The sequence below is a fragment of the Natator depressus genome, chromosome 15 (assembly GCF_965152275.1).
Source record: "Natator depressus isolate rNatDep1 chromosome 15, rNatDep2.hap1, whole genome shotgun sequence".
Lineage (NCBI taxonomy): Eukaryota > Metazoa > Chordata > Testudines > Cheloniidae > Natator > Natator depressus.
In genome coordinates, this window is record NC_134248.1 from 1,148,124 (window position 1) to 1,172,669 (window position 24,546).

Genomic DNA, 24,546 nt, shown 5'->3' on the forward strand with positions numbered 1-24,546 from the left:
AACTGGAGCAGTGCTGGGGAATAGGGTAAGGGAGCTGGGGAGCTCCAGCCTTGTAAAACCCCAGGCTGCAGACCTTGTGAAGGTCTGTACAGGTACTGGGGTTGCAGAGGTGTAGCCCGGGGTTAGGCAGAGGCAGCTGGTCCAACCTCCTTGCCAATGATGAGTGGTCATGACAGACTGCAGTTTGCTCCAGTGAGCAGGGGCTAGATGATGATGGCAGTAGTCAAGGTGGGTGAGAGAGTTGGGGTTTCCCTGGAAGGGGAAACCCAGAGCGTGATAGGGTACTGCTAGGGCAGCACCCCAAGGTAAAAGGCACCGGGGTCCGGAAGGGACACAGGGACCAGCGGCAGGCGAGACATCGGCCAGTAGGAGGCGCTCCATATGCTGGAGAGCTAATTCCCAAGATGACCAGCATGAGGCGCCCCACTGGTGAGTCGTTGCTTCGCTACACTGGCCTACTCATTTAAATCAAAATTTTCCACAGATGACCACTGAGTGTTCCTCATTTTCTGGGTGCCCAACTAGAGACATGATTTGCAGAAGTACTGAGCTCTCAGACCTATGGGAGCTGTGCTTTGAACATATAAAGAGCTGTAAAAAATGTGAGGTACTCTGAAAAACCTAAATAGCTTGATTTGGGCACCCAAAATTAGTGGACAGTTGAGACAGTTATTCTCTGTCTTAGTTTCTTGTCTTTAAAATGGAGATAGCACCATCACTTTACCTCACAGAGACGTTGCAAAGATAAATTCATAAACATTTTTTAAGCACAATTGGGCTAAGGTAATGAACATCAGATGAAGCCCATGAGGAAATATCTTTATTCAGTGCAGAGTATCAATAGTGTGAAGTAATTAAGGCATGGGTTCACACATTGAATGATGAAGATTGAAAGAAATAGCTTCCCGTTCAGTTGAGCACTGTCCATCCAGGGCATTGAGTGAGGCAAGGGTCCTGTGGAAAGAATGGTATGTGATCATTAAATACTTTAGGCATACACACAAGAGGGCTGAATTAAAAGTTGTACAGGCAACCTTAATTTCTGGCATTCCTAACTTTTTGAGAGCTTGACTTCATAACTTTAGTATTCTTTAATTTTTTTTAGTGTATGTAAAACAGAAATTGAATTATTCAGAAAATGTGTATTATAGTGAGTCGTTGCAGTCTCATTAATATACAGATCTCATAGACTTTTCATGCAGCTTTGTGCTTCTGTGTATATTTGCTTCTATTAAGAACATGTTGTGATAGTACCCATAACAACACTAACTTGTAGGCCAAAAACGCATCACAAAAGCATGTCTACCCAGCCCCGGATCCTTCCCTGTGCAGCAGGTTCTACAAGTTAGTGTTCAGATATGTTAAGATATGTTCAGATATTGTGTAACAGGAAGTGAAATCTGGAAGCAGTGAGTAGGTCTCTGTGTTCATGTCTTTCCCAGTAGGTCTGATATCCTTGGTGCTGAAATGGTAGCTGGAAGAAATGAATACATTCAGTTTACTAATTTTAATGCTGTATTGAGATTGACTATAGAAATTGCTGGTAGCAGTAGTGCTCGTCTATGATTTAAACAATTATATGAATGGAGGTTGTACTTTGAGAGAAAAAGACAAGATTGTGGAAAAATGCAGTTGTACAGGTATCACAATTTCAGATCCAGTTGACAAAAGTATACTTCTAGGTTAATGGAAAAGAGATACGGTCCATAATGGAAAAGAAATGCAGTCCATGTGGTATTTTAAGAGCTAATCTGTTCATTGATTCTAATTTGGTTTACAGTCTACTTAGAAGAATTTTCATCCAGGACCATTACTTGGCATGCTGTAGAACAGTGGTTCTCAAACTGTGGGTCTTGAGCCCATTTTAATGGGGTCACCAGGGCCAGCGTTAGAGTGACTGGGACTGAACCTGAAGCCTCAGTGCTTTAGCCCCAGGCAGTGGGGCTTGGGCTTGGGCTCTATCTGCGCCACCTCCCGTCCCTGCGCCACCTCCCTCCCCTGGTCATGTAGTAATTTTTGTTGTCGGAAGTGGGTCGCGGTTCAATGAAATTTGAGAACTGATACTTTAGAATATAATATTTGGGTGGCAGATTGTTCCCAGGGCAATACTGTACAAGCATTGTTGGTTTCTGATGTAGATCCAGAAATAAGTGTACTAAATTTATATAGAAAAATGTAAAACCAGGGCTAAGAAATTAAGTAATCCTTTTAGTGTATTATTGGATGTGTTTCTGCAGTGCTGTTTTGCTTATATATAATAGAAGCAATTTTTCTTAAAATTCTGATATACTATAGGTTTCAGATGGGTAGCCGTGTTAGTCTGTATCAGTACACCCTAATTGAATTGGCTTTGTTATGACCCCCCTCCCCCCCCCCCCCCTTGGTAAGGCAACTCCCATCTTTTCATGAGCTATTTATTTATTCCTGCTTACTGTATTTTCCACTCCATGCATCTGAAGTGGGTTATATCCCACGAAATCTTATGCTCAAATAAATTGGTTAGTCTCTAAGGTGCCACAAGGACTCCTCGTTGTTTTTACTGATATACTGTACTCCCTCTGGAACCCGCTGGATTACTTTCACTTAGAGATGGGTCTGCAAGTTCTTATGCCAATCAAAATAAAAGGCTATTGGACTATGCAGTCTGAGTTGCTATTCTTCTTTATTCTTCATTTATGTCAATGGAATTTGAAGGATTCCTTGTAAGTCAGAAAAGATCCTAACAGGTTACTTAAAAAACCCTAGTTCTGTGACCTTTCTTTTCTGCTTTTTGTCTGTGGATTTATAAGAGAGGAGGTTGATGGTTTTAATAACTTGTTGCTGAAATGTAATCCTACAAACTAGGCAAATAATGTAGGCAAAACAATAAAGGAGTCTGATTTTCAGTTTAAATCAATTTTCACCAGAAAATAAAATGTATACCATACACTTGGAAATAAAGGCAGCCATTTTGTAAATTAAAATCTTTCTCAAAAAAAGTGCCGGATGCCTTTTTGTTGTGTGGGGTGGCCTACGTCATTTTGTTGTACTGCATCTCCTAATGCAAGGTTGTGGCAATGTCTCCCTGTATGATCTTTAAACAGGGACTTCTCGTCATTATTTCATATAAACAGGGTCTGAATTTGGTTTCCAGTGCCATCTCCATATCATTCAATAACCAGGATGAACTACAAGATGTCACATTGCAAATGCATATAAAACATAAGACCAAATGCTGCTGACTAAGGGTCTTATGCTGCCACCAGTGAAGTCAGTAGTTCACTGTTGTCTTCACCAGCAGCAAACCATTAATTGTAATACCACTTTTTGTCAGTTTTATACCCAAAAATGGAATAAAGTTGATGAACTTCTGCAGTTGGGATCAGCATGCTGAAAAATATCTGTAAACGTTTAATCTGTAGCATCAATATATAGAGAATTCTCATTTTGAGTTCTCTTATGATGAATATAAGAATGGCCATACTGGGTCAGATCAAAGGTCCATCCAGCCCAGTATCCTGTCTACCGACAGTGGCCAATGCCAGGTGCCCCAGAGGGAGTGAACCTAACAGGTAATGATCAAGTGATCTCTCTCCTGCCATCCATCTTCATTCTCTGACAAACAGAGGCTAGGGACACCATTCCTTGCCCATCCTGGCTAATAGCCATTAATGGATTTAACCTCCATGAATTTGTCCAGTTCGCTTTTAAACCTTGTTATAGTCCTAGCCTTCACAAAGCATGATGAGTGCCTGCCTGAAAGGAGGGAGAGGCTATGTATTGTGCCCTAAAGAGTGGTCTCTGTTGGACTAGTGAGGGAATTTGATTACATAGCTGAGGATCTTCCACTTATAAAGCTTTGCCTTGAGTCTCAGATACTTAAATCTAAGCATTTTAAAGTTATCCTAGACTAATTTTAGCTGTCATGATAATACATGGTGGGGTGAAGTGGAGAGGTCATTTCTCAAATAGTCGTGACTTAAATCTTAGTTTTGCAGATAAAAATCAACACCTTGATTGCACCCATAAGTGAATAAGAATCCACTTATTAAGAATAAGAATCCAGTCTTAGGAGTTGGAAGATTCATGTAATATGCTGTCTGTGGATAACAAGCAGCCACATTCTGCACTTTAAAAAATATTTTATCAGAAAAATAAACCTCACTGTTTCTTGATCCATGTTAATCTTTAAAGTGTACACAGTCAACTTAAATTTGGACCAGAATTTCTTTGGTTTAATAAAAAAAACCCAAAATCCAAAAGAAATATTTTCAATTAAAAAATAAATATATCATTCTCTTGCAATGTTGGTAACAAACACTGAAGCACTAAGAACCTGAGAGTTAAATTCACTGTGAACAGTGAACCTGACTTCATTGATTTTCATTGTTCAAAGTGAGTGGCAAAAGTACACAAAGAACATAAATAGTGAAAAGTAAATTGGATTTTAAAAATGTGTTCACTTTTAAGTATCTGAGGTGTTGCATAGGTAAAGAGTGTCAATTTAAAAATCATATATTGTAAAACAGTGACCCTTTAAAGTGACCTTCTGTATAAGCTTGGCATTATGGCCAGACCTGCACTATTTTGCTGGTATTCTATTCCATGTAGCTGATATTGGTTTCCACAGCCTTGCTCTAAAATTAATATACACATTAATATACTACTAGCCATGGGTCAATAGGCATATGAAGGGTGGATCCCTACCAGTGAGGACCAGAGACTGTCCTCGTGAGAAGCCAGATCCTCAACTGCTGTGGTGAGCAGTGGGATTCTTACTAGAAGGGCTTGTAACATTTATCGGACACTTATAAACTGAGAGATACAAAGATGGGGATGGATGCAGTGCTTCAGCAACAAGATTCAGCATTTGACACCATAGTGAATAGCCCACTTACCCTGCCACCATTTACTGGGAAATGGGCTATGATTTCTACTGTGATGCTGTCCCTGGGCCCTAACTGTGGACTCTTTCATCTAACCCCTTGGCTAGTAGATGTCTGAAATCTAAGTCTTCCCTCCCTCCCTCACTTTCCTTTTTATCTGCCGACTCAGGTAGACAAGATGGCATGGGTCACCCTCTACTCATATTTGTGAAGTATTCTTCACAACCATAAGGGTTAGAAGCTTAATTTTTGTTTTGAAAGAAATGATAAATTCTAAACACATAGATGGTAGGCAGGTCCCAGCCATTCTCCAAAGAAAGTGGTTATTCAGACTCTATCTGCCAAGGTGTTGTTCCTAGGCTGGGTATTTCCATACCAGCCTTTTGCTGGTAGGTGTCTGAAACTTGAGTTCCTCTTTCTGCCCTACTCCTCCTGGCTGATGGAATGGAGAAGGGTGTTTTTTTATTTTTTTTCCTTAAACCCCCTCCTCCTTCCTACACACTCCAGAGTTTCCTGTCTTATAGGGGAGAGGGTCTTCTGCTAGTCTAGCTCTTTATTTTCTTGTTGAGGACAATTTTAAAAAAAATGCTGGAAAAACATGCTGTACCTAAATAGGCTGGCCTGAATATGCATTATATGCCCGTTATTGGCCAGCCAGCCATATTTGCTCAAAGGTTTAGATCCATCAAGGGTAGCAGCATCCTCACCTTGTCAACCCCAATGAAGTGCTAAGGTCATTTATATGAAGAAACCAGAAACATAGATGTGAATTATTCAACTTAAATTTTTCCTCTATATCAAAAGTGGTCTTTCTTTCTTTCTTTTTTAGTTAAAAACATATGCAGTTATGTAGGGAAAGTAAAAATGGACAGATGTTTCCTTAGCTATCCTTTGCTGGACTTCTGCAATTCATGTTTCCTGTAAATTTCATAGTAATGTTTAACTACACATATAGCACATTCCCTAAATTCAGAATTACATGATAAATCATGGTTCTTAACCAGTGGGTTGTGACACCAAGGATGGCTATGAGCAGATTTCAGGGAGTCACGAACATCCTTCCTTTCTTTATTGCTAGGTGAGTGGGGAGTCCCAAAACGTATGGAAGGGACAGAGGTTCCAAATCTTTTCTGTTGTAACATGAAGGTCACAGAAAGGATAAAGTTGAGACCCACTGGACTTAATGTTCCACAAAAAGCTAATTTGATTTATTACATAGGGCTGTAAGAGCACTTGAGAATATTTAATTGATAAATACTACAGTTTATCAAAGTTAAATAATTCAGTCAGTATCTTTAAAGTCTCTAAATGCATATTTACTTAGCCCTAATTGCTCAAGTAAATAATGGGTCTTCAAGAATCACTTAAAGTGAATCCATGAATGTAAATTTGAGTACATAAATATGCATTTTACAAAGGTGCCCTAAATACACTTTTTAAAAGTACCATTGGAAGGTTTGGAAACTTACATTAATTCCATTCCCACAGAAATTGGACAGACATACAAACTGTTTAAATAGTAAAGGTTTGATTAAGCTTTCTGAATCCAGGAAATTTAGATTTTACACTGATCCTGTGGTCAGTCTAAATTTCTGACTTTGTTAATTTAGCTCAGTTTACAGATGTTTGTATATTGGTACAGATTTCCCCTTTCTCCCTACTGTTGTCATAGGGTCCCTTGTATATTTGAATTGTTGACTGCTGGTAACTATTTTGTTTTTTACCTGCAATACCTACTGAATGTGTATTTTAGTTGAAGAATTCCACATTCAGATTTGTTGTTTAAAAATGATATAGTCAGTTTGTCACACTTGCATCTGAAAATATTGTACTTTTTCCCATTGCAAGTAAACTGTAAGATTACTGTAACTAAAAGAGATGGGAAAGAAAGAAAATCCACTTATTTTTCTTTTTTCAGTTTGCTTCCATTGTGCATTTTGTGTATAGTAAGTTTAACTAATGATGGAGCATGCCTTTCTTTCAGCCTGCAAGAGGGTGTTTACCAGTGATAGCAGAGCAGAGTTTAAACTGAAGCTGTAGTGACAGGTAAGCCGCAGGCAGCTTTGTGCACAGAGAGAAAAGAAAACTGGTTAGCCCTAGCACAATTAACTTGAGCTGGTGTTGCTCTCAGATCTGCCTTAAAGATCTTTCAAACACAAGCAGAGGAGCAGAAAAACTGTGTATAACAGGGTTAAAAAAATAATTAGGACAGTGTTTAAAGAGTGCTATATCAGGAAAAAAAAAAACAAGTTGACACTGTGTCTTTATGAAAAACTTTTCCTTGTACGCTTATATATGACACGGTCACATGCATACATTTCTGTTTAAAGGAGATAACAGATACCTGTCGTTAAAAGAAATGTTCCTGCAGCGCTTTTAGAATTGAAGCAGGTCAAGCAACTGATGATGGACTCTTGGCCTTTTTATTGTAAGCTCACGAAAGCTTATGCCCAAATAAATTTTAGTCTCTAAGGTGCCGCAAGTACTCCTTTTCTTCTTACTGTGGAGCAGGTATTTGGACTGATTTCTAGCAAACAGAACTGTCTTAGGGATCTTAATAGAACCAGCCTGTTGCTTGGTTAATTTCCAAAATGCAAAATTTAACTACTAAGTTAATCAGGCTGGTAGATGCTCTTGTGATTTCACACTTACTGGCTGTTTGTACCAACTTTTTCCCTGTGAAAGTGACTCTTGACTAATGCAAGGGAAGAGAGAATTTTTGTTTTTAAATTTTATGAAAAGAGAATCCAAATTTGTTTTCATTTCTTAGCTCTTGACTGTTTTTCATCCAGCTTTCTTGTCTGTACATTTTGACTAAAACGATGTAAATGCACAGTAGTATGTAAATACTTTGTAGTGGCTTTGGCCAGGCCAAGCATACTTTTTCATCTATGCTTACATGCAGTGGCAACCTTTTCTTTCTGTTATGGTCCTTGTTCCAGTCAGATGCCTTTGTCATCCCCAAGTTGCATCTCTGAAATGTGCTGTTGATGGGGCTGGCTATACCTGAAGACAACCTAGAAGATTTTGCTCGTACAAAAGACAGCTCTGTACTTTTGTAACCGTTCCATGCAGGGAGCAGGAGGTCTATGGATTGTGCTGGCATCCAATTTGTTTCTGAGTGTAATTCAGGATGTTGATCTTGAACTATAAATCCTGCTGTGGTTTGGGTATTGGGGTGCAGATCCTCAGCTGGTATAAGTGAATTTATACCAGCTGAGAGTCTGCACCAGGTACCTGAAATACTGCCCTTCTCTCTCCTTGTTTTATCTTGACATTTTGCAGCAGTTGTCATGCTCAAAGTACCTGTCCGCAGATTTGTACTACACAGAGTGATAGGGCAGGACATTCTCAGTAGTGGACCTTCAGTTGTGGAACTTCTCTTTCACTAAGCAGCACCGCAGTCTGACACAGCCAGCTTAATTTTCAGGTCATGCTCAACTGTTTGTTCAAGCTTCTTCAGGGAAGTGTTGAGAAAGTATTCTTTAATTTGATCGATGGTACAAGTTTTCACAGAAGTCCACTACGAAAATTAATTAGAAAAATAGTAAGGAAAATACTACACTAGGAAAGTGCAGTAATAAATTTCATTATCCTAGAAAATATTTTTACAGTATTTCTTAGCATGTCTGAATATTTAAAAACTAGCAGTATTAGTTCCCACTTTAAAAAGAGATCAGATTGTTTCATTTCATTAAGAGGGCCAGAGTTGGTAAATCAAGATATTATTAGTTCTTAGAGGAAGCTTTTCCTTACTGGAAACCTGGCTGTGTCCTTATTTAAAAAGAATAATTAGAATGTGCTAGAAGAGGACTCAAAATACATACTTCTATTGTGTATACATCATGAGTTATAGGGTAATTACTTACTTCACAGTTTGTAGAACAGCTCTAGGAAGCTGAGTTACTTTGAGCACTGGATGTCCCTACCAGTAACTTTGACTGTACAATTAAATTATTATGCATCTTCTGTAAATACCCTTGTGATGTTTTAGCATGTTATTTATTGATCAACTTATAGGTGCAATGTACCATGCAAACACACTAAACAAATTGCAAGGATTCACTAAATCTTAACAGTTAGACCCTTTTTGAAATTAGAAAGGGACAGTGCAAGCAACATCCAGAGTGATTGACAGCTTTATAAAGTGCCAGTGCTTAGTCAGTCACATCGCTTGAAATGATTAACATTCCTAACCCTCTAATTTAGAAGAGTGTGCCTTATCCATTGAGTAATGTAAGTAATAGACTGAGATTGTACCACTGTAAAAATGCTATGGGTTGTTCAGCATTTGTGAAAATCAGGCCACTTATTTAGGTGCCTGAATATGCATTTGTAAGCCCCTTACTGTAGGCATCCATTTTTTAAAAACTTGGCCTAAGCCCATCCTCCTAAAAATAGCTTTATGAGGAAAGCTCCTACAGGCAACCTAGCACTAGGTACTGACAAAGTCCAGAGGACTCCTCAGAACAAAGTGGCTTCAGGGGCCCAGCATTCTTAATTTAGTTCACTTTCAGATGTATCATATTGGGTTACTTTAGTCCCACTTCTGTGCTGCAGTGGGTTCAAGTGAAATAAAAGCTACAGGAAGTCTGCTCTGGTGTGCGCTGCATGCTGCTACTGCAGAGAGAAGCATTTTAGTAAATCTCTCTGTTCAGTTCACAGAACAGAAGAGGACACAGAGTGGTATTGGAGAGATGGAAAAGACAGTTACTTGTGGGCCTGCAGGTAGCAAGCTCTTCCTCCCCGATCCTCCTCTATAGGTTGATCATCTTTTTAGAGAGAGAAAGTGAGACACCGTGGTTGGGGGCAGAGATGGCACAGGGAACTACTTTGGTGGGGAATGAGGGAGGTTGGTGGAGAAGTGGGAAGAAAAAGGGGTATCTTCTTTCCTGTCTGCCTTCCTTCCCCTCTCAGAATGCAAATCTGGGACACTTCACAGTAAAGGTCAGGGTGGGAGAAAGTGTTTGTTCCTCTTTCCACTCCTTTACTTTTCGCTCATACTTTTACCCCTCTCCCTTCATCTTAGCTGTACCCCGCTTTGTCTCTTAATTGTTTCTGTCGGTACCTCCGCCGTCCCCCCACCAATCACCAATTGACTCCAATTGCCCCTATTTAACCCATCCTGTCCTCTTCTCACCTTAGAACCTTCCCAAGCCCCTTCAGTTCCCTCCAACCTAATCGCCATCTGCTCAAAAACATCCCCCAATTTATATACCTATACACTAAGATCAGATCCCCTCTTCTCCTGTCTACAGCTTAGAACTACCCACACAGCTCTGAAATTTTTCCTACCTGACATCCCCAGGCACAGAATGCCAGCACAGTGTGAACGGAGCAGAGAGGGACAACACAGAATAGAGGACAAGGGAAAAGGAGAAACAACAGAATAGATTAATAAAGAGTAAATTAGACCTCCAATGCCCTGTGGATATGCAGTTCGTGTCAGGGAAATTATATCCGACTTTGTACACAAATACTCACATTTACAATACAATATTCTGTTGGCTTCTAAAATGTTGAATGAATGAAAACAGCAAATCAGAAGAGAGGATGTGAAATTTCAGAGGGGAAGTGAACTGGGTGGATTTGATTTAAATTAAATTGATTTAAATCATAATTTAAATCACTAGTCAGGAAGACTCTATTTAATCATGGTTTTCTACATAAAAGTGCATTCTTGTTGTTTTTTATAACCATAATACATATTCTTCACAACTCAGAAATAGATGTAGGTTTCATTTTTAGAAGGTACACACTATACATTTTTAAACAGATTTATTCTGAAAACTTTTCAGATTAGTTTTACAGCTATATCAGAAAATGAATGATTGTTTGGTTATTTCATTTACCAAAGGTAATTGAAGCAGATATTTATGAAGTGAGTGGGAGGTGAACTATCTTCAATTCAACAGGTTAATCATTAATGTTTGGAGGATTTTCTTGCCATGCTGTATTAAGAGGAGAACATCACCAGACAGACAAATAAAACAGGTTTCAGAGTAACAGCCGTGTTAGTCTGTATTTGTAAAAAGAAAAGGAGTACTTGTGGCACCTTAGAGACTAACCAATTTATTTGAGCATAAGCTTTCGTGAGCTACAGCTCACTTCATCGGAAAGGAGTACTTGTGGCACCTTAGAGACTAACCAATTTATTTGAGCATAAGCTTTCGTGAGCTACAGCTCACTTCATCGGATGCATCAAATAAATTGGTTAGTCTCTAAGGTGCCACAAGTACTCCTTTTCTTTTTACAAATAAAACAATTTAACTAAAACAACAACGTTAAGTAGTCTGGATTTTTTTATTCAACAGCAAACATGATATTTTAACAAAAAAAGCATATGTCCCTCCCTTCTCAGATTTATCTCCAGACTTCTTCTCCTTGTCCACTTCTGTTCCACCCCCCCAAAATCTTCTATTCATTGATCTTTTTGAAACTTTGTACTTTTAGAGAGAGGTAAGGGATTGACTCTGTGTACACAAATTTGCAGGGGGACAATAGAGTTGAGGTCTTATTTCTCCCCTCTATATATTTATTTAAAAACATTTTTGCTGTTAACAAGCATGTTACCTCTGGAGACACAAATCCACAGTTCGAGAACTGCAAAACTAAGTATCTCTGATGGCATCTTCTAGACGGAGCACTGAGTCCCATTTGGTAGATAGAAAGATTAACCTGTATAATCTATAGAGAAGCCTGTGGAACCCCGTAAGACTGGGTCCCTAATCCATGACACTCATTTACAAAACTTTTCTTAAACATGACATGAATATATTGTTTCATACTATAGAATTTATAATCCCTATTCCATGATGAGATGTCTTTGAGCTATACTGTATCTTAATTAAAACTGTCTTTAGATGGGTTTTTTCCCTCAAAGCATTTTATAAAAAAAAATCCGATTTAAATAAAAAAAAAATCATTGATTTGTATTCACCCTGGAAGTGAAGGATTCTTCCATTTTTATGCCCTAATGGAGGCTTGAAGGTGTTGGGGTGTCTTTCCCCAGTGTTGAGGAGGATGCAGGAGAATCCTGGTACACGGGGTCTTAACTTGAAATAGAGATTTTTCTCTAAAATATCAAAGTAAAGTGGATCTTAGTGTAATCCCATTTAAGGTTGAAATAATTGTTTATCGTGATTATTTGTAGGAAATAATAAATTTGGAAAAAATATAGATCCCTTCTAATGCAGGATTCTGCCTTTGCTCTCCCTTTCCATTGCAATGATAAATTTCAAACTGCTTCTAGCTGTTAGGTAATATGACAGTAGTGGTCTGGGCTGTGCTTTTGTCTGACTCTTCTCTCATTTGAATCTTTTCTTGCTGCCTGAGACTTGAGAATTTTCTCCATTGGCAGTTGCTTCTGAATTCCATTTCTTAGGGGGATGTGAGAGGTAATCTCAAATTTCAACCAGCGTGCAAAGATAAATGAAGATAATCAGATTAATCAAATGACATTTTTCTAAAATGTGGATTAATGCCCAACCCTAACTAGGGATTGGGGGGAGTGAAGGAAACTATCATATCCCCATTTTCACAGAGTTCTACAGAGAGCCAAATCAGTCACCACTAATGCTTTGAGATTAGCAATGCCTGGATTTAATCTTGAGTAACTGTTGAGAGGGACTTCACCAAAAGAAAAGCTGGATGAGCAAGCATTTTAGAGAGGTGTTTAAGAAAAAGCAGAAAGCCTACAAAGAGTGGAAGATGGGAGGGATTAGCAAGGTAGCTTTCCTTGCTAATCCCTATTGAGGTCAGAACTTGTAGGGATAAAGTGAGAGGCCAAAAGCCATGTAGAGTTGGACCTTGCAGAGGGAATTAAAACCAATAGTAAAAAGTTCTATAGTCATATAAATAAGAAGAAAACAAAGAAAGAAGAAGTGGGACCACTAAACACTGAGGATGGAGAGGAGGTTAAGGATAATCTAGGCATGGCCCAATATCTAAACAAATACTTTGCCTCAGTGTTTAATGAGGAGCTTAGGGATAATGGTAGGATGACAAATGGGAAGGAGGATATGGAGGTAAATATTACCACATCCGAGGTAGAAACCAAACTTGAACATCTTAATGGGACTAAATCGGGGGGCCCAGATAATCTTCATCTGAGAATATTAAAGCCCATTGCAAGCCCATTAGCAAACATTTTTAATGAATCTGTGAACTCAGGGGTTGTACCGTATAACTGGAGAATTGACAACATAGATCTTATTTTTAAGAAGGGGGGGCGGGGAAGCGATCTGGGTAACTACAGGCCTGTTAGTTTGACATCTGTAGTATGCAAGGTCTTGGAAAAAATTTTGAAGGAGAAAGTTAAGGACATTGAGGTCAATGGTAATTGGGACAAAATACAATGGTTTTACAAAAGGAAGATTGTGTCAAACCAACCTGATCTCCTTCTTTGAGAAGGTAACAGATTTTTGTTTTTGTTTTTTTTATTTTTAAGACAAAGAAAATGCAGTGGATCTAATTTACCTTGATTTCAGTAAGCCATTTGATACAGTTCCACCTGGGGAATTATTAGCTAAATTGGAAAAGATGGGGATCAATATGAAAATTGAAAGGTGGATAAGGAACTGGTTAAAGGGGTAACTACAACAGGTCATACTGAAAGCTGAACTGGAAGGAGGTTACTAGTGGAGTTCCTCAGGGATCGGTTTTGGGACCAATCTTCTTTAATCTTTTTATTACTGACCTTGGCACAAAGCTGGACTCTGCTAATAAAGTTTGAGGATGACACAAAACTGGGAGGTATTGCCAATACAGAGAAGGACCAGGATATCATACAGGAAGATCTGGATGACCTTGTAAACTGGAGTAATAGTGATAGGATGAAATTTAATAGTGAAAAGTGCAAGGTCATGCATTTAGGGATTAATAACAAGAATTTCTGTTATAAACTGGGGACGTGTTACGTGGAAGTAACAGAGAAGGAGGAGGACCTCGGAGTACTGGTCGGTCACAGGATGACGGTGAGCCGTCAAAAAAGCAAATGCGGTCTTGGGATGCATCAGGCGAGGTATTTCCAGTAGAGATGAGGTGTTAGTACTGTTATACAAGGCACTGGTGAGACCTCATCTGGAATATTATATGCAGTTCTGGTCTCCGATGTTTAAGAAAGATGAATTCAAACTGGAACAGATACAGAGAAGGGCTACTAGGATGATCTGAGGAATAGAAAACCTGTCTTCTGAAAGGAGACTCAAAGAGCTTGGCTTGTTTAGCCTAATCAAAAGAAGGCTGAGAGGAGATATGATTGCTCTCTCTAAATATATCAGAGGCGTAAATACCACGGATGGAGTAGAATTATTTAAGCTCAGTATCAATGTGGACACAAGAACAAATGGATATAAATTGGCCATCAGGAAGTTTAGACTTGAAATTAGATGAAGGTTTCTAACCATCAGAGGAGTGAAGTTCTGGAACAGCCTTCCAAGGGAAGCAGTGGGGGCAAAAGACATATCTGGCTTCAAGACTAAATCTTGATAGCCTAATTTTGGCAATTAATTGATCGTCAACTATTAGCAGTGGATATGCCCAATGGCCTGTGATGAGATGTTAGATGGGGTGGGATCTGAGTTACTACAGAGAATTCTTTCCTGGGTGTCTGGCTGGTAAGTCTTGCCCACATGCTCAGGGTTTAGCTGATCACCCTATTTGGGGTCGGGAAGGAATTTTCCTCCAGGGCGGATTAGCAGAGGCCCTGCGGGTTTTTCGCCTTCCTCTGCAGTGTGGGGCACTGGTCAGTTGCTGGAGAATTCTCTGCGCCTTAAAGTCTTTAAACCATGATTTGAGGACTTCAATAGTTCAGACATAAGTTAAGGGTTTGTTACAGGAGTGGGTGGGTGAGATTGTGGCCTGTGTAGTTCAGGAGGTCAGACTAGACTATCATAATGGTCCCTTCTGACCTTAAAGTCTATGATTCTATGATAAAACCTTGTAAAAGCTCTTGAATTTGTAGACCTAAAATATATATTTTTTTTTCTTGGTGAAGCTGCTCATCTAGGGAATTTTGTAGAAAGGCAGGAATCCACGTGAAGTAAAAGGCTCTTTAGGTAGTATCTGAGTTACAGAAATCGCCTAAAACCTGAGTTTGGAGGAAGGAAAATCAGTGTGGCTGAATGCTCTTTGTTCATTCAGCCCATTTGTTCACAGGTATATGTCTAGCTACTGGCCCAATGGATGCTATTTTCTAAACTGGGAAACTAACTCCCTAACTAATCCAGGGAGGTGTATCACAGAGAAGAACAGTGCTAGAATAAAACAGTGCGGGAATAAAACAGCAACTATTTCCTGAAAGCCTCCTGCTTTCCCTCCCTATCTGTGTTTTAGGATTTTCTTTAGATAGCAGCCTCAATATGTACAGTTGCAGGAGAAACTCTTGGGTATAGGCCTGCAGATTCAAGGGTCTCGTATCTGCTCCTGTGGTTTTCAGCTCAGCCACGGGACCACATGGCGCCCCATCCCAGAGCTTTCAGCACTCCAAGGAATATGTAGCCCTCTGATGTTTTGAGGACTAGGAATAAGAAGCTGTGAGAGGAATAGGAGTAAAAGGAAACAAGAGCAGGGGAGAAATAAACAGAAAAGAAGGAAAGTTGAGAGTAAGGAAAACAAAGTGGACAAATAAAGGAGAGAAAGTTGCAGGTGTGCCATTTCATGGACAAAAAGAAAGGGGGGAGGTGCCAATTTACTACACTGCCAATGGGGGTGTGTGTGTGTGTGTGAGCCACTCCATTAAAGTATTTAAAAATAAGGAACTACTCATATGAAACCATATTTACATAACATTAGGTTGCGACATAACATGGCACAGTCAAAGCAGAAATGCTATACTTTAGCAAGCAAAAAAAACCCAAACCCTTTCTTAAAGATGATTGTCAAAGAAAGAAACAAAATTGTGTGTTGTCTTTTTTGCTGAAGGCTAAAAAAGATTTGGGTTTGTATGGGTTTTTTTTTTCTTTTTTCCTTCCTCCTTTCCAAAAGCTCTTCCCCTCACTCTGTCTTGCCTTGTAAATATTAGGAATGTAAAATTTTGCCTTTTGAGGTTTTTGCTGGAGGTTTCTTTGGAGGTTCAGAGAAGTGGATTGGGAGCTTCCCGGGCCTTTAATTGACAGGGCAGATGTGTTTAAATTTTTAACTAAGAGATCTTTTCTCCCAGCAGTTTGTCAGAATTTGAGTTAAATAGAAGTTAAAGGAAAGATTAACTAAAAATTCCATCTCTTCATAGTTCACTGCCATGGTATTTGTGATGTCATAATGCTACTATTTCTTCTGTTTTCCGTAGAGTCTTCCAGGAACAATGGGGTAAACGAGACCTAAATTTCTACTTGTAATAAACAACTAGAATAAAAACAGTTTGGCAGGTGGGTGAGGGTGACTCTTTCGTAACTTCTTTATACATCTCAAAGAAGAAAAACAAAGAGATACAAACTTACTACTTTTCCTTCACAAGTCATCTTTAACTTCTTAGGGCTCAATCCTATGCACTCTTACTCATATGAACAATCCCACTGAAGCCAATGACAGTACTTGTTGAAGCTGGACTTCTGCTGGAGAATAAGGTTTTGTACAGTCATGCCCCTTTTTTATGCACTCAATTGTGCCTATGTATTGCAGATAGCAAGAGACTGTCTCTGAAGTTTTTAGCCTCATGATCATTAAATTAATCATATATTTTAAGTACGTCATCTAGCCAGAGTGTGCATATAGGAAATTAACACATCCCCATTTTTAACACAGTTAAGACATACCAATCCATAGTAGTGTACTATACGTTATCACAGTATTATAGACTAGAGTATCAAATGAGATGTGGCTTCTTTATGCCACTCTGGTGGGGCAAAAAGGCCAGAATCTGAACACAAATTGCTAGCAGAAAATTCTCTTGGTGGCATGAAGTGGACCCATCTGGCTCCTGTGCCATCTGCCCTCTACTCCATTGTAGAGGCATATCATAGATGATAGGGAAGCATCAGGGGAGGGTAAGTAGTGGAGTTATGCCTATTCTCCACTGCTATAGTGTCCTTAATGGTATAATTTAAAGCAGCTATGTAGCAGCTCTAACTCTCGGGGTGGGACCAGCACAGACAGGCCTTTAGAATTTGGGAGCTGTAACTAGTTTTCTGGCCCTTTTATCTCATGGGTCAAATGGAACTTGCGTGCCAGAGATAATCTGTCAGTATTAACTTTAACTTTATTATGTTAAAAATAAATCACCAGCTGTACAGCTAGTCACTCATACATCAGAAACTGAGACTGTTACCCTCTCTGCTGGTTGGTATTTGTAAGATAGCTTAATTCAGAGTGGTGTTTCTTGGTATAGCCTGTTGTTTTTTGGCCCAAGTTGCTGACTTAGGAAGTGATAACATTTTAGCTGCTTATCTGTGACCAGCAGCCTTACAGAGGAATGCTAATGAATCTGTCATGAGGTAGTTTCCAAACACTGCCAGAAATAAATTTCTGTAACAAACTTGATTGGTCTCCATGTCAAACCAAGCTTTGTGCAACTGAGCAACTGTAGAACTGAGCAAAAAGAAAAGGAGGACTTGTGGCACCTTAGAGACAAAAGAGGATAAATGTGCCACTAATAATCACAACTGTTAAAACACACAGGTTAAAGTAGGATACTGAGAAACTGTATTTTATTATGCCTTGCACAATTGAGCAAAACTGCAGGTTAATTTCCAGTTCCAGGGTTTTTATGATTGATGATGGTTAGCAGTGACATATGAAGCAGAAGTAACACAGCCTGATTAGCAAGTCAAGCTTACTGCACAAAGCTCAGTTCTACAGGTTTCAGAGTAGCAGCCGTGTTAGTCTGTATTCGCAAAAAGAAAAGGAGGACTTGTGGCACCTTAGAGACTAACCAATTTATTTGAGCATGAGCTTTCGTGAGCTACAGCTCAGAATGCATCCGATGAAGTGAGCTGTAGCTCACGAAAGCTCATGCTCAAATAAATTGGTTAGTCTCTAAGGTGCCACAAGTCCTCCTTTTCTTTTTGCGAATACAGACTAACACGGCTGCTACTCTGAAACCTGTAGAACTGAGCTTTGTGCAGTAAGCTTGACTTGCTAATCAGGCTGTGTTACTTCTGCTTCATATGTCACTGCTAACCATCATCAATCATAAAGACCCTGGAACTGGAAATTAACCTGCAGTTTTGCTCAATTGTGCAAGGCATAATAAAATACAGTTTCTCAGTATCCTACTTTAACCTGTGTGTTTTAACAGTTGTGATTATTAGTGGCACATTTATCCTCTTTTATCTACTATCAAGATAAAACATTGATACTGCAAGATTTTTTTTTATTGTAGCTAAAAGTTAATGTAAGTCTGTGTTCTTCTCTAAAGTGCATTGACTACATACTGTTTTAAAAATCCTTGTGCTTGATAGATTTTGCTCCTATGTTTGTCTTTTTATTTTTGTTTTTCAGTTTTCTCTCCTCCCAGCACCTCAGACCTAAAATTAGATATCCCTGTTTTTTGTGAACTGAAAGTATTTTCTTTTTTTATTCTTTCCTGTTCAAACCACTAACTAATTTAGACAATGCATATATAAGAAAATAGAGATTTTTAGCTAGAATCTAATTGAGGGGTATATCTCCATTGATAGAATGTCGCATTGATAGACTGTTACCATTGGTAGAATGGTATTTTTGTTTAATTTTGATTTTCCTTGCTCATACGCCCCTGGCATGCCATTAGGGTGGTTTCCAAGTTATTGTAAAGAACACAAGCAGTTCACTGGGTGCATGGAAGTGGTATTCCATCTGTTTGGTACTTGCATACTTCTAGAAATGGCTGGTTTGAGACAGGAGTTTTAATTTTGGGGTTCTAGTATTCAATTTAGCATACAGTTTTTTAGCCTCATGTGATTTCAGTTGTCAGAGTAGTCATTCAAATGTGATGAAAGATGCCTGTGGATCCTAGGTGAAGTCATTGCCTCATTCCTATGTAGATTAGACCTTTCATCCCTATAAAGGCTGGGCTTTTGCATAAGTGGGGCAAAAATATTTTACATTCAGAGCTATCTGTTTGCACAACTTTAGGTAACTTAAAAAAATTGGGATTAGGAAGAAACTTCTTATATGGACATAATTGGCCACTTTGGGGTTTCTTACACTCTCTAACGCATCTGGTACTAGGCATGGTCAAAGAGAAGATAACAGATTAACTGGCTACCAATCTGATGCAGTACGTCCTCTCCCATTAATAGTTTTTGTTTTTTTAATTTTTTGGTAAAAAGCCAAATCTGTTGTAAGATTTCTGTACAAAGAGAGGTTGGGTCTGGTGTAGATATTAGCTTTCCTAAAGCCTGTTGCTGAATAATATCTTCTGATACTTCCCTGTTGGGAAGAGGGTTGAAAAACAGTTGAGAAACCTTATGGGCAGCTTTTCTGACTCATTCCCTTCCAAGAGTCAGACTTTAACCGGAACTCTGTGTGCTTCATGAATCTATATGACCTCTTCAAAGCTTGTTGCTTTCACCAATAGAAGTTGGTCCAGTAAAAGATATTACCTCAGCCACCTTCAGGTATATTGAGATCTGGCTAGTTATGAAGTTTCATCCAGTAGCTAGCAGTTGTTGACTTTTTCGTTTTTAAACTGGGAAGATTTGTGTGGTAACTGAGTTTGTTTTAATAGCCTGTTTTTGAAATAAAAAATGCTTTTTTGATTGAAGACTTTTAAAGTACTGTCTTTGATTTTTGCAGCTTTCAAAGTGAAGTGTCAGAAAAACAACATCTGAAACTTGCTGGGACAAAGAACACTCATTTGTTACCTATCACTATTTGGTAAGTTTATAGATTTTTATCTAGACAAGTTTTGCTGCTGGTTTTCACAGCTGTGATTGATTAGTCTGTTCAAGAAATAAGAGGCAAACTAAGGTCAACATCCTAAGACATTGTGCAGGATCCAGTAGTGGTGGTTTTTTTGGGTTTTTTTTTTTTTTTTTTCTGTTTGGTTTCTTTTTTTTGCAACTGTGGAACTTACCACAGAATTGTGCTCCAGAATCTTCCACTTTAAAAAAAAGTTTTCTGGCCCTTTTGGCTGTGAAAAAAATCTTCCAAATGTGAACCAGTATAGTTTTCCTGAGTCTGTATTAACAGAGAAATCTAAAGATGGCAACATAAATGTCAGTAGTGCTAACCACTTCACTGCTGAACAGTTTTGCAGAATCATTCAGCGAATTTTAGATGCAGTGGTAGACATCAGGGAGAAGGCAGTAGGACAGTTACTGGTAAGGGTTGCTGGGAGGGGAAACGGGAAATTCAAGCCCCTCTCAAAAATAATTTCAAGGCATCTCTGCACTCATGTAAAAGAGGGTAAAAAAGATTTATTCTCTACCCAGTGTCAGTTGTCTCACCTGCCTCTTAGGCCATGTCTACACTACCACTTATGTCGACAAAACTTATGACACTCACCTGTGCGGGGGAAAAAACCCACCCCCCTGAGTGACATAAGTTTTGCCAGCATAAGGGGTAGTATGCACAGCTCTATGTTGGTGGGAGAGGTTCTCATCGGTACAGCTGTGCCATTGTAAGCTTGCTAGTGTAGACATGGCGTTAGATAAAACCCAGACCATCTCCTGGAGTGCTTAACGTGCCCACCTTGCCACTTGTTTTTTTTTTTTTTTTAATCAAAACCTTCGGTTTCCTACCTGCAACTTCTACAGTACGCTTACAGGTTGTTAGAACAAAAATATGTATCACACTGGAAATTTTGTGGGTAGTACAAAATCTATTAATATCAAAATAATGAAATTCAGGTGCAGGGAAGGAAGGGAAAGAGTATTAAATACTGGGGTCTCTGTCCCTTTTTCTTTCTCTCTTACTTTCCTTTGCTCTCAACACTAAGCAGATATCTTTTAAATATGAGAGTATAAACTTTACTAAATGTCTTGCTCTTTCAGCTAGGACATGCGGATGGAGAAGGTAATAGGAGAAACATAAACACCTTACTACGTCAGAAATATAGTTACAGTAGAAAGGGTAGCCCCATACTTCGAAAACTTTATATCCTTTTGATTGTCAGAACTGGTGAGCCACAGAATGAAGTTTTATTTTTAAGAACAAGGATTAGTTTTACTAGCAACCAGCTGTCTAGGAATAAGGATTTGAACTTGAGAGTCAAGTTTTCTTGAACAGTCAGGACCTAAACTATATTGGAGAATTTTCATCTGATTTGGGGGAAATGTTATTAACGCACAGTAAACTACTGGAGATTTGCTAGCTGTAGTTAAACTAGACTGGAACTTTTACTCCATTCAGTTACTAATCAGGGAAGATTAACTCAGGTCCTGTGTGAAAGGTGGTCTTGAGAATGGATTTCTTTGAACGGTTTGTGCTAATCTCATTCTGTACTGAATTGCCCTGGAATGTGGCATGATGTGTGGATTGACATCAGTGAAATCCAACAAAGCTGCTTGTTGAGAGAGGACTAAAGTTCACAGAAACAAGGTTTCATTTTCAGAGTATTGCTGATCATTTTTACAGCCAAATCTTTTTCAGCTATTTATTTTACAGTTCAGGATCCTACTTCTAGTGTCTAAGAAATATGTTGCTTGTTTCCAGGCATATGACACTTTATTGAAAACCTGCTCACTGTTTAATTCATCTGATCTTTAGCGGTGAGAACTGCTAAATCAATTCTGATCATAGTGATTTAACACAGTTTTCTGTAACCTGGATCTGTAAACTAGTAGTGTTCAGATTTTTCAGCCAGAGGGTCAATCATATTAATTCAGAAAGGTCAAGGGGCCACAGTCAATACTTTTGGACAGATTCTCTGGCCCACTTTTCTCCATTTGCATCCCTCAGATGGTACAAAGGAAGCTGAACCCACCCCACTATTCCCCACAAGTTTTCTGCTGGTGATTCACCTAATGTGATGGCATTCCCAGAGGGTGTAGTGCCTGCATATTTGTTTCCCTCCTTGTCTCTTGGGGACTGTCGCAGAGCAGGTGTGCCCAATCCCCTTTTGGGATGGGGTAAGAGTTGTTGTAGCCCTACAGCTAAGTCTGTGTGATCACTCTGGGTCTCGGGGTAGTGTGGCCTAATGGCCAAAGTGAATATGGTTTCCCTCTTCTTCCAGGCAGTGTGACCCAATGGCCAAAGTCTAGATGGTTGTCCTCAGGTGCGGGCTGCGTGGCCAAATGGCCAGAGTCTATATATAAGACTACAATTTAGTCATGGGTATTTTTAGTAAAAGTCATGGACAGGTCACGGGCAATAAACAAAAATTCGCAACCCATGAGCTGTCCATGATTTATACTAGAAATACTTGTGATTAAATCTTGGGGGGATGTGTGGGGGGCTGCTGCTGGGTGCGGGGCATCCAGGGAGCTGCTGCTGGGGGCGGGACAGCCAGGAGGGACCGCTGCTTGGGGGAACCCGGGGACAGCGACACCAGCTGCTGGGGACTGTGGGCAGCAGCTGCTCCAGCCAGAGACTGTGGCTGCTCTGGCTGTCTGGGGACCACTGCCAAGGCCAGCAAACCGTGGCTGCTCCAGCTGGCCGGAGTCAATACAGCCAACCTCCCTATCGGGATAGAGTGACCTTCTGTCTGGAGTCAATATCTCTTTGTGGCCTAGCAGCCAAAGTCAATATGGCTGTCAGCAGGGCTGAGTGGCCTAGTGCCCTGTTGGGGGAGTGGGCCACCACCTAGGGGGGTGGTGGTAGCCAGGGTAGGGGGATCTGGGCTCTCCCTGCTCCACCAGGTACCAGCTCAGGGCCCTGGTAGGGGGGAATATAACCAAAGCACGCTGATGCCACCCAGCACAATGAGTAGTCCCCCTGAGCTACTTCCTACCCTGTCCCTGGTACAGTGGTCCAGATGTTGTCAGGGTCTGTGGGCTCCGTCAGCTTGTGCAGCTCTCAGCAACTCCGACACTCTTTGGGTGTCCGCCTGGGTTTTGGCACCTTGGCATCTGTCACCGGGGCCTCTGCAGTTTTCAGGCTGGAGCCTGCAATGTGCATCCTCCCTTCTCAGCAGTCCACCCAGAATGAGCTGGGCTGCTCCCTTTTATACCTGGTCTCCAGCTGGAACATGCCTCTCAGGGCTGAGGGGGCATGGCCTCCTTGTCCCAAAGGGAGGAGTTAACCCCTGCAGTACCAGTGCGGGGCAGGCATGTTCCGTCACAGGGACCATAGCCAGCTGTTCTAAATTAGAACAGACCCCAGGCTGCTCTGACTTGTGCCAGAACTGACACAAAAAATCAAGGTGTTGTTTCTCAGCGTCTTTTTCTCTTTCCATGTGCTGCCCTGCTTTACTGTAGTTTGTGTTGGGAAGGTGGAGCCATCCTTTGCTAGTAGCTCCCATAGGATCAGTGAGAACTATCCTGCTCTCTCTGGGGCACTCACAGATTGGCAAGAATCAGGAAATGGAACCACCTGCACTCTCCTGCAGTGCAGCTCGTGGCCTTCAGGGAAGCTGATGAGGTGCTGCAACAGGGAAGGAACAGTAGTTGTGAGTGCTTTCAGCCCACGTGCACCAGAGCTGCTGCTGGGGTTATGTGTGAGAGGCAGTTAAGGAAGTGGTGCCACCATCCTCCTCTCCATAGAGGCTGATTTAAACACTGTAGTTCAAAAATCACAGGACACAGCTCAGGGAGCACATTTTCAAGTTGCTTTCAAATACATATTTTCTTCTGAACTTCTTCTGGGTAACGATTTAGTCACAAGGGCCACATGTAGGACACCACTACTGTAGACTACATGATGACCCAGGCTCAGCAGCCCTCTAGGTGTACAATTTTGAAAGACCATCTTAGATTAGCCAAGAGGATCAGCATCTCTTCCACTTAACACAACTGTTAAAGGAAATCTCAAAACAAAAATAAATTCCTTAGCCAGAGACAATTCTTTAAGGGAATAAAAGAAGCACACTGTTTTTGAAGTAAATATATAAGATCAGGACAGCTACAGACATGTTAACCATTCATTAATACATTAACAAATCTACTCTTACAGCCCCTGTGTGAGGAAAGTCAATATTAGCTCTGTTTAGGATTTTCAACAGTGCTGAGCATGGGCCAAGCACTACTTCCACTGAAATATTTGGGAGTTTTACTATTGGCTTTAATGGTAGAGTTAGACCAGTGCTGAGTGCTTTTGAAAATCCCACTCTGAGTGTTGAAGTGCCTGCTCGAGAGGCCTTGGAGTGTAATGGACTAGGCATGGGTCTGTAGATATACACTCTTTGGGGAAGGGACCATCTTTGTGGTCTGTGTTTGGACAGCGCCTACGACAATGGGGGCTGGGGTGGCCTTTGGGTAAGTCAGTTAACATCTATGAGCCTCCTTTCTCTCATATGTAAAATAGAGGTAATGCTGTTTACCTATTCCATAGGGTTGTTGTGAAGTATAACCTATGTTCTACATAAATGCAAGTGTTAAGGCCAGTTAGTGGCATGGGGGGTCGGGGGGGAGACACAGCTTGGCTGTTGGCCTCTAAAAGAAGCATTCTTTCTCAAAATGGGGGTCACAGCTCTGAGGAGGTTTGTAAACAGGTATCAGGCAGCCACAACCACCCTGAGATTTTCAGACTACTAAATGGAAGAGTGGTCCCAGGTACAGGGTTGAGGGGAGGAGGAGAAGTTGATATAGAGAAGATTGAAAATGGAGCTGGGGATGAGGGGGTTGGGGTGTGGGCTGGGGGTTCAGGCTCTGAGGTGGGGCTG

General features: G+C 40.3%; 1 protein-coding gene across 6 annotated transcripts in view; it reads left to right on the forward strand.

The window, feature by feature from the left end:
* Nucleotides 1–24,546, forward strand: part of MTMR3 (myotubularin related protein 3) — a 249,364-nt gene that overhangs the window by 63,508 nt on the left and 161,310 nt on the right. For 5 of the 6 annotated variants that reach the window (XM_074973296.1, XM_074973300.1, XM_074973298.1 and 2 more), the window contains exon 2: nucleotides 19,581–19,661. The gene's annotated coding sequence lies outside the window, so the exon portion shown is untranslated. Of the gene's footprint in view, nucleotides 1–6,849; nucleotides 6,912–19,580; nucleotides 19,662–24,546 lie in introns of all 6 variants that reach the window. The other variant, XM_074973297.1, reaches the window with a different exon arrangement.